The sequence below is a fragment of the Pteropus vampyrus genome, unplaced genomic scaffold (genome assembly GCF_000151845.1).
Source record: "Pteropus vampyrus isolate Shadow unplaced genomic scaffold, Pvam_2.0 Scaffold217, whole genome shotgun sequence".
NCBI classification, from domain to species: domain Eukaryota; kingdom Metazoa; phylum Chordata; class Mammalia; order Chiroptera; family Pteropodidae; genus Pteropus; species Pteropus vampyrus.
The window spans coordinates 3146531-3157477 of record NW_011888998.1 but is presented as its reverse complement, the minus strand read 5'-3'; positions in this window follow the sequence as shown (position 1 = coordinate 3157477).

Here is a 10947-nt window from a genome sequence, read left to right as displayed (position 1 = left end):
ACATATAACCATCCTCCAGCTGATGGTCATTTAGATTAATTTCAATCTTTTGTTATAACAATGCCACAGCACACATCATTCTATGCATATATTTGTACACTTATGTGAGCATTTTTGGAGAGTAGATTCTTAGAAATGGAACTTCTGGATTAAAAAGACTGCACATTTAAAATTTTGATAAACACTTCCAAATTGCCCTCCAAAAAGTCTTTATCATTATTTCCAGCTACACATTACTACATACTCTTTTTAGCAATGGAATTAATATTCTTTTTAATTTTTTCTCCAATTTGATGCACAAAAGCAAATACCAAATTTTCTTTGATGAGAATTTTTCTTATTATTTCAGGTTCATAATAATAATTTAGTGCTTATTAGAAGTTTGTATTTCTTCTGTGAAGTACCTATTCATATCTTTGACCTGTTGAAAAAATTTTCGTTTTTTTTTTTACTTTATGCAGTACTTTTTCTTTTCAAAAAGTACAATTTAAGTAAAACAAAAATGTTTATCTTCTTTACAAAATTGAGTTGCTATGATCAATTAAATTCTTCATTTTGTGGCAGAGTAAATAATTGGTCCATGCCTTCCTTTTGTTGTTTCCTCTTTTCCCATCCTTGACCTTATTTTACTTTCCACCCCTCCCAGAGGCATCTACTCATTTATTTAGTGCATTTTATTTGAAGCTCCCTTTCATTTCTCTATTTATACATTTATGTACCCATGGTCAATATATTATATTATTTTGTGTTTTACATTTCAGAACAATATTGTGACGTACATCTCATTGTTTCTTTTCCTTTTTCTTTTTTCTTCTTACTAAATATTGTTTTAAGATTCTGTTCTGCTTTAATATATGAGATTGGATTTAAAAGTGAACTAGTTCTCTTTTATCTACATATACCATATGTTCATTCCACCATCAATTTATCATATAAGATTTCTCCCCAGTCCTTTGCTGCAGTAAGTATCCTTGAATATGTCATTTTATGTATCTTTTGTAGGGTTATTTTTGTAATGTATTTCTAAAATGAAGCTGAATTATAGACCATACACATATTCAATTTTACTAAGCACTTTTTTAGGGCTACAAAACATATCAACTTATGCTTACACTAGCAGTTCATGAAGATCTCTATTTCTTACCACCTCACTAGCACTTGATAATATCCAACTTTTAAATTTTGCTGCTCAGGTAGATGTAAAGTGATAGGTATTCTTTTCCTATTTTGTTTGATTGTTAGGAGTTCTTCAGTTGATTGTAGCATCTCTAGGATTATAAGATTATAGGATCCATGGGATTATGGATAGTAACTCTTTTGCCATGCAGAACATTTCTATTTAATCAAATTTATAATCTTTTTTTCTATGGCTTCTGTTTCTTAGGCCTTAGCCTTCCTTGATCCAAGATCATAAAAGAAAAAAGAAACTCCACTGCTTTCTTCTAAAACATATTATTATTATTATTATTATTATTATGCTGTTCATATTGTTGTTTACCTTTGGTCTTTTGATTTATCTGCATTCCATTCAATATAAGAAATGAGGTAACAATCCAATTTTGCTTTTTCCAAATGGTTACCCAATTATTCCAATACCATTTATTGAACAATTCATCTTTTATTTATTGAAAGAACAATTTTATTTCTTCATTTACAATGTTCATATTTATTTATTTTCATTTCTTTTCTTTTCCTTTTCTTCTTTTTATTTTTTATTATTTTTTTAGTTTTAAGAGTTTTTTATATAATCTGGATACAAGTTCTTTATCAAATATTTTATTTGTAAATATTTTCCCCAGACTTGTCTCTTTAGAGTATCTTTGGAAAGCAGAAGTTCTTAATTTTGATAAAGTCCAATTTATCATTTTATACCTTTTGTGGATCATGCTTTTAGTGTCATAGCTAAGAAATCTTTGCCTAACTTAAAGGTCACAAATATTTTTCTCCTGCATTTTTTTCTGGAAGTTTTGTGTTTTACATTTAATTTTATGATCAATTTTGAGTTAATTTTTGTATTCGATGCAAGGTATAGATTGATATTTTTCTTCCCATTTTTTTGGCATTTAGGTAGCCAACTGTTCTATGTTAAAAAGACTATCTTTTTTCTACTGCATTGCCTTTGCACGTTTGATCATATATATGTGGATCTGTTATGAACTCCCTATTCTGTTTCATTGACCTATTTATCTTTTTTAATGCCTGTATTATACTGTTGCGATTACTATAGCTTTATAATAAATCTCAAATTTATAAAAGATATCTTTCAACTTTATTCTTTTTCAAAGTTGTTTTGGCTATTCTAGGTTCTTTGCATTTCCATATGACATTTAGAATCAGATTGTCAATTTCTATAGAAAGATGGCTATAATTTTGTTTAGGATTGCATTGAATTTTTAGACCAATTTTGAGAGAATTGAAATCTTAACAATATTTAGCCTTCCAATCCATGAACAATGTATATCATCCCATTTATTTAGGTCTTCTTTAATTGATCAGAACTATGTTTTGTAGTTTTCAGTGCACATATTTTGTCAGATTTATCTTTAAATATTTTATATTTTTTTCCAGGTATTATAAATTGTATTTTTAATTTAAGTTTTTGAGTATTCACTGCTAGTGTTATGGGTTAAATTGTGTCCCCCCAAAATATATGTTGAAATCCTTACACCCAGTACCTGTGAATGTGGCTTTATATAAAAACAGGGTCTTTGCAGATATAATTAGTTGAGTTTATACTGTAGTAGGGTGGGCCCTTAATCTATGATTGGTGTCCTTATAAGAAGAGAGAACTTTGGATACAGACAGACAGAAGGAAGACAATGTAAAATCTCACAGGGAAAAGATGGCCATGTGACAATGGAGGTAGAAGCTGAAGTGATACATTTACAGGCCAAGGAACTCATAAATTGCAAACAAAACAAAACAGAACACTGTAAACTGAAAGAAACAAGGAAAGATTTTCCCCTAGATCCTTTAGAGAAAGCATGGTCCTGCCAACATCTTGATGTCAGACTTCTAGTCTCCAGAACTATGAGGGAATACATTTCCACTGTTTTAAGCCATCCCAGCTTGTAATACTTCTTTAAGGCAGCCCTGGGAAACAAATATAGTATGTAAAAATATAATTAATTTTTGTATATTAATCTTGTATCTTGAAACCTCGATAAACTCAGTAATTAGTTCTAGTAACTTTTTTGTAGATTCCATTGAATTGTCTATGTAGATGATTATGTCATCTCTGAATAAAGATAATTTACTTCTTTCTTTCCAATCTGGATGCCATTAGTTCTTTTTCTTGCTTTATTGTACTGGCTAAAACCTCTAGTATAATGTTGAATAAAGCGATGAGAGCAGATATCTTTGCCTTGCTCCTATGATCTTATGAAGAAGGTATTCAATCTTTCATCATTAAATATGATGTTTATCAGTTTTATTTTTGTAGATATCCTTTATCAACTTGAGGAAGTTCCCTTCTATTCCAATTTTTTTGAGAGGTTTCTCTCTCTCTCTCTCTCTCTTTCTCTCTTTTTAATCAGAAATCAATATTGAATTTTTGCCAAATGTTTCTTTTTGACAGTGAGATGACCACATGTTTTCTTGTTTTTGGTTTTTCTTTTATTAATCTTTTAAAATGTTTTCAATGTTAAATCCACCTTGCATTTTTGGTCATGACGTATTGTCCTTTTTATACAATGTTTGTATTTGAGTTACTAAGATCTTGTTAAGGATTTTTGCATTTATATTCAATGAGATATTGGTCTGTAGTTTTCTTATAATGTCTTTGTCTCATATTGGTGTCAGAGTAATAATGGCATCATTTAATGAGCTGGAAAGTATTCCCCATGCTTCAATATTCTAGAAGAGTGTATATAAAATTGGCATTATTTCTTTCTTAAATGTTTGGTAAAATTCACCAGTAAAGCCATTTGGGCCTGCTGTTTTCTTTCTGGGAAGATTTTTAACTACAATTCAATTTTTTAAATAGCTATAGGGGAATTCAGATTATCTATTTCTTCTTGAGTGAGTTTGATATTTTGTTACTTTCAAAAAATTTTTACATTCATATATAATGTCATAAAGCCTTTTATAATATTCTATTATTCTTTTAATATCTTTAGAATCTGTAGTGATGTTACCTCTCATTCCAGATATCAGTCATTTGTGGGGGTTTTTTCTTTCTGTTTTTCTTATCAGTCTGGCTAGATTTGTCTATTTTACCTATCTTCTCAGAGAACCATCTTTTGGTTTACTTGATTTTTCTCTATTGATTTTCTGTTTTCTATTTCACTGATTTCTGCTTAAATCTTTATTATTTCCTTTCTTCTGCTCACTTTGGGTTTAATTTGCATTTTTGTCAGGTGGAAGCTGATATCATTGACCTGAAACTTTTTTCCTTTTCTAATATAGGCTGTGAGAGCTATAAATTTCCCTTTAAAAACTGCTTTAGTTATATCCCACGAATTTTATTATGTTGTGTTTCTATTTTCATTTAGTTCAAAAATTTTAATTTCCTTTTCAATTTTTTTTCCCAAGAATTATCTATTATTTAAAATGTTTTTTAGTTTCCAAATCTTTGGAGATTTTCTAGATATCTATTGTTGATATATAACTTAAAACCATTGTGGTCAGTGTATATATTTTGTATGATCTGATTCCTTTTAAATTTATCTAGACTTCTTTTATAGCCCGACATATGGCCTATCTTGGTAAATATTCTATGTGCACTTGAAAATAATGGTTATTCTACTGTTGTTGAGTCATATATACTATAAATATCAATTAAGTCGAGTTAGTTCATAGTGTTGGTCAAGTCTTTTATAGCTTTACTGATTTTGTCTATTTGTTCTATCAATTATTGAGAGATGGGTATTGACATTTCTGATTGTATTGTGGCTTGTCAGTTTCTCCTTGCAGTTCTATCAGTTTTTGATTCATGTACTTTGAATCTCTCTTATTAGGCACATAAATGTTTAGAATTATTATGTCTTTTTGACTAATTGACCTCTTTATCATTATGAAATGAACTTCTTTATTTCTGGTAACAGTTTCTCCTAAAATCTACTTTATTTAGTTTTAACATAGCCATTTCAACTTTATTTTTATTAGTGTTAGCATGATATATATTTTCCATTTTACCTTTAACCTATTCAAGTCTTTATATTTAAAGGTGTTTCTTATAGGCAATATATAGTTAGACATTGCTTTTATAACCCAACCTGACGAACTCTGACTTTTAATTGGGGCATTTAGACTACTTACATTTAGTGTGGTTTTTTGATATAGTTGAGTTTAAATTCTCCATCTTGTTATTTGTTACTTGCCTATACCATCTGTCTTTTGTTTCTTTTTTTCTCTTTTGTCTGCCTTTTCAATAACAAATAACTGAAATTCAAAATACAAAATATGGTAAAAGAGGTTCAGAAAAAGATTTCAGAGAAGAGTAAGATTTAGGTCAAACTGGTAGTGTCAGGAATGGCTCCCTAGAGAAAACATCATTTGAATTGGACCTTGAAATATTTTAGATAATAATGATGGTGAATGGAAGGCACACCAAATACAGGAGGGAGTAGGATGAACAAAGGATATGGAGGTAGGAAATATGTGTTTGGTTTAGAGAATAACAGACTGTCCAGATGGGCTCAGAAAGAATGGTAGGAGAATATATGGAAGGTACTTGTGCTATTGCCAGGTTCCTATGAACATCCCCATCCTGATGGCCTGCAGACATCTAAGACACCTGTCAAGGCAAACACATTATTTACCCTTCAAACCTAATCTCTCTCAGTAGCCCCTAATTTTATACGTGGCATCACCATCCTTTTTAATACCTATGCCAGAAAACTTTGAGTCATCTCGCATGCCTCTTTGTTCTACAACTCTATCCCACCTGCCTCTCAAATTTGAACTTTCTTTTTTATTCACCCTTGTCTTGGAGCCTGATCACTTGTTCACTGTCTCAACTACTACATTGGCCTTCTCAGTAGTCTCTCCATTTCTAGATGCTTCTTCCTTCAAATCATCCCTCACTCAGCCACTAGCTCCCTGTGCCCCCTAAAACTGGATATGAAATTCTATATGAATTCTTCTGGAGAGATCCTACAGCTTTCATTAAGGTCTCTAAGAACACGATAGTCCACTAAAAGCTGAGAGCCACTGCCCTGTACCTCTATTTCTAGTGAAACAATGATTGTTCAGTTAACTTGGTGCAGTTGACAGACTACTAAACACAAAGTCAAGAGACCTAGGTTTTAGTTTGAGTGCTGCCACTAAACAGTTGTATAATTTTGGGGCAATGAACTACCTGCTCTGCACCTGTTTCCTCATTTGTAAAATAGAGAAAGATCTCTTACAGTCTCAAAATGTTATATTTTATTTACAATTAGATTTCTTTAACATTAGATATTCAACAGTGCATCTCCTCTGAGTCTATTCTTCTCTGTTCTGTTTCACTAGACAAACATTTACTGTTGCATGTCATTCACTGAGCTAAGTTCTGGGTGTAGAAAGATAAGTAAAGCACTGTTCTTCCACTTCAGAAGCTCATAGACCAGCTGGGCAGACATATGTAAATAAGAAATTACCATACAATGTCATTAAAAATGCAGAGCTCTGAGAACACAAAGGAGGCTCTCTGGGGGAGGAGGCATCTAATTGCTTGAAAAAAGTTAGGAAGCAGTCAAAGGGGAGACCATAACTGAGTCTTGAAGATTGAACAGAATTTTCTAGGCAGAGAAAGAAGGGGAAAACTTTTCAGGTAAAGGAAATATCATGTAAAGGCAGAGACAATAATAGAGCCCCATGTTGGCAGAACAACCAGTAGTTGAGCATAGTTTGAATGTATATGTGTTGAATATTTGAACTTTGAATGCACAAGGAGTAACAGGAGATAAGGCTGGAGGGGGAAAGTGAGTCTGGTATTGGAAGTCCTTACATTGGGCATCAAGAAATTTTGACTTCATCTTGTATACAGAGGGAAGCCATTGGATTGTTTCAGGCAAGGGAGTGTGACAGTCTTATTTCTCCTTCAGAAAAGTAAGATAGATTAGAAGGAAATGATTCAAGTTTGGAAGTAAAAAAGATCTGAATAAGCCAAGTGGGTCGGGGGAGGGAGGAGGGAAGATAATGTGTTCCCTTTAAATCTACTACATTTGAAGTACCCAGAGAATAGCCAAGTTAAAATGTCCAATAGGTAGCTGGAAATATGAGTCTGATGCTCAGAAGAGAGATCTGGATTTGGGACCATTAATAGTAAGCATTGACTAAAGCCATGGAAGAGAATGACATTACTTTGGGAGACCATTTAGGATGGGGAGAAAAGGGGCCAAAGGTGGAATTCTGGGAAGTATTAATATCTGAGGAAAAATATTGAGGAAATAGTTGAATTGAAAGAAGCTGAGAAATGAAGGATGGTGGTGAGGAATCTACTCTTTTAAGAAAGTTGAGTGAGAAGGAAAGAGGGCGGAAGCAATAGGAAGCTACCTAAAGGAAGGAGGTATTTTGTTATGTTACATCTGCTAGGTGAAGATGAGTGAAGAAGTCAAAGTTAGATATAGGGGAGATTGGGGACAATAGATGGAGGTGGGAAAGGATAGCAGCTAAGGCAAACCTGGAGAGATTAGTCCCAAGCAAGGGGTTCCGGCACTTAGTCTGCCAAAAAAAAAAAAAAAATGGAATTAGAGTTTGATTTAGTGGTTCTCACATTAGAATCACTGAGGTAACTTTAAAAAATGCTAATAGCTTGGATGGACCTTGGAAATTTCTGGTTTAATTAGTCTAGGATGGGTCCTGAGGATGGGTATGTTTTCAGAGCTTCCTAGGTGATTCAAATCTGCAATCAAGGCTGAGAACCAGTGGTTTAATTGTAGGTAACTTTTTAGATTGATGATAATGGGATGGGATTTGAGGAAACTCACACTTGATATCAAGTTCGGATGAATAGGGAGTGGTAAAGTTTTGAGATAGGTGAGGAATTGAGAAAGACAGGGAAATTAGAAGGGAAGGGAACTAATATTAACTTAGTGACTTCTAGAGGCCATTAATGTAGAATAAATGAGGCTTGGTCCTGTTCTCAAAGAGATTAGGAGCTTATGTGAGAGATACCTCACATGATGACATTGCAGAGCTTTTAACCAGTTAAGGCTTTTTTTTCCTACTTTGTTTTCTTTTCATTAAAAGTGAAACAAAATCCAATTGTTCTACAGTATAGACTGGTTTAACATTTGTAAGCATTGGAGGTAATCTTTCCAGGAAAGTGAATGCTGAAGAAAGAGCTGTAATTATCATGGGAGATGAAACTGTCTCCCATTTTATCTGCACACTACAAGAATATGGTGGTTCCTGCCTGGGATGTGGGTACATTACTGGGGTCACTTGTACCTGGGAGTGTCTGAAATTGCTAATCACTCACATTGGAGAACTTTGATGGCCGTCCTGCTAGGGTACAAATCTTCTCTGTTTGAGCAAGGTACTAAGGATTCCCTTCTCTCAGCAGTGGTGCTGGGAAAGGGCCCTACTTTTCATCAGAGTGGGAGACCTAACCTTCGCCAACATGTTCTGGTCTTGACTTCTGGGAGCTGCTTCATCTGCATGGGAAGCAGACACTTCTCTGCAGCTGGGACTTTCCCTTGGAGAATGTCCACTGCCACTTCTTGGGCCCCAGGAGACTCAGCCCTTCAGGGTGGCCTCTGGTCTGCTTGTTCCATCCTTGCTGCCTCAGGCCTGTGAGCTGGTGAGGGATCGGAAGAGCATCTACAGAGGGCCCTGGCTCGTGGCTAGGAGCTCCCTTCCTTGAACAAGATTCCTGAAAGCACTAGGAATCCCCTAGGCACGAAACAGAGAGGGGAAGTTTGATTGGGAATTGACTTGGGCATGTGGAGGGAGTTCTGTTACCTTATTAGTTCCATTTTATAGATAAGAATTGAGGCTTGAAGAAATTAGAAAGAGTTTGATTTAGTGGTTCTCACATTAGAATCACTAAATCATGTCCTCAAAGCTAGGAGCTGAGTTGTGCATTCAAATCTGTTCTACTCTGTTGTCCTTCAGGCTTCTGACCTCCCTCTGTCACTGTAGGTGGGCCCCCTTGGGAAGATCTTAGTTGGATATCACCTCAGTGCCTTGCCCTCCTGAAGAATTAGTCTAGTTCCCTTGGGGCCTGGGGCACATGAGCCTCTTCTTTTGGTCTCTATTTCCCCACTCTTCGAATTAAGGATGTGAGATCCAGGTGGGTTTCCATCCTTGTAGTGAGGGTGAAGGGCAGTCCAGTGAATTGCTGCATGGGACACACCACATTAATCCAATTTCATGTTGGACTTCTCTGTAATCCAGTGTTTTCATTACAGAGATATAATTGAAAGGCTCTAACCTCACCCTCAGAGAAGAAAAACGAGAGACTAAGCTTATTTCAGTTTGATGTCTGATATCTGTTAATCCTGAAGCCTCACCTGTTGACTTCTTGACTCAGGTTTTGAGCTCTATGTGGGGTCGCTGTACAGAATTATCTGTAATTCTGGCGTCAGAATCTCTGTTTCTGATTCTTTGGGCCTTTCATTCCCATTAAATCTGCTGGATAGCCAGTCACGGCCATAGGAGTTAGGGCGGCCCGACACTGTATCAAATTATACACTTGCTGCCCAGCACTAGGGGTGTGCTCTGGGCAGGGCTGGGAGCACTCTAAGGCCTCCCTATCTCCCTTTACCCTTCCTCAGCTCTTTTGCTCTTTGTCCCTCATATACCTGGTTGTGGTCACTGCCGGAACAGCGCAGCCCAGTTCCTGGCATACGATAGGCAGCAACTGAACAAGCCTGGATGCATGTAGGAACTTGGGTACCTGAAATGAAAATTCTCTATATTCCATGTAGTCATGGTGCTCAGCCCCTTGCTGACCCAGGATGTGGGAAAGGAGGATGAGGAGAGGCAAGGGTGCAGACATAAGAGTAGGGAAGTATTTCTAAACGTTCTCCATCTTCAAATGGTCATGCTGCAGATGAAGATGGCTCTGTCCTCATCTTTGGTCAGGTTAGAATGAGCCACCACAAGGGATAAGATTAGGTCTCAGAAAAAAAAAAAAAAATCATCAGGGAGGAGCAAAATTCCCCAAGGAGTGAGCAACAGAGGCTGGGCTTTTCCTTCCTTGGGACTTCTTAATCACAGGTATGAGAGAGAAGATATCAGGATTGGGAGCTGGAGGCTGCTGAGGTGTTGAGGGTTTTGCCCTGCCCAGGGAGAAGTATGTGGAGGGGCTTTTGAAGTATTACTATTCTAGGTAAGTGCGGGGTTGCAGGACAATACTAATGATAATATAATCATCCTTTTGCTTTCACTCCCTCCAAGAGAAACATGGACTTCCCACAGCCTAGACTTTTATGGTGGGGGTCACTCTTGGTGGCTTCCGTGTATTGCCCCACTTCATGAACCCCAACAGGTTTCTTGGGAGTGTTCAAAGGCAGAAATGTCCCAATTATGGCGGATATTTTTAGGTACCCTGTTATCCCTGTGTAGTACCTTCAACTCTAAGGTATCTGAAATCCCTGGAGTCGAGAGCCCAGCCTGCTCGGGGTTAAAGACTGACCAGGTCAAATCATTTATACTCTCGGAGGTTTCCTAGCAGAAGGGCCCCTCTCCGCCATCCGAACTCCCGGCGCCCTAGTGGTGCCCCCGCCCTCCCTGCAACCCTAGGACAGGGTTCCCTTTGTAATTAATCCCAACGCTCAAACCAGAGGGGAGGAAAAAGTGTTAATGAAGGAGCGTCCCAGACTGACTGGGCGGCCGCTGCTCGCAGCTAAAACACCGAGTAATTAAATTATTTCTGGAAGCGGGGGGCGGATATGGTGGTGTCGGTGTCAGGGAAAACCCCGTAAGCATGGGAAGGGGGACGCGCCTCTCGCTACTAATTAAAATCAGGGATGATTCTCCCTTCTCGCAGCCTTGGGGGTGGGGAGTGGGAAATCA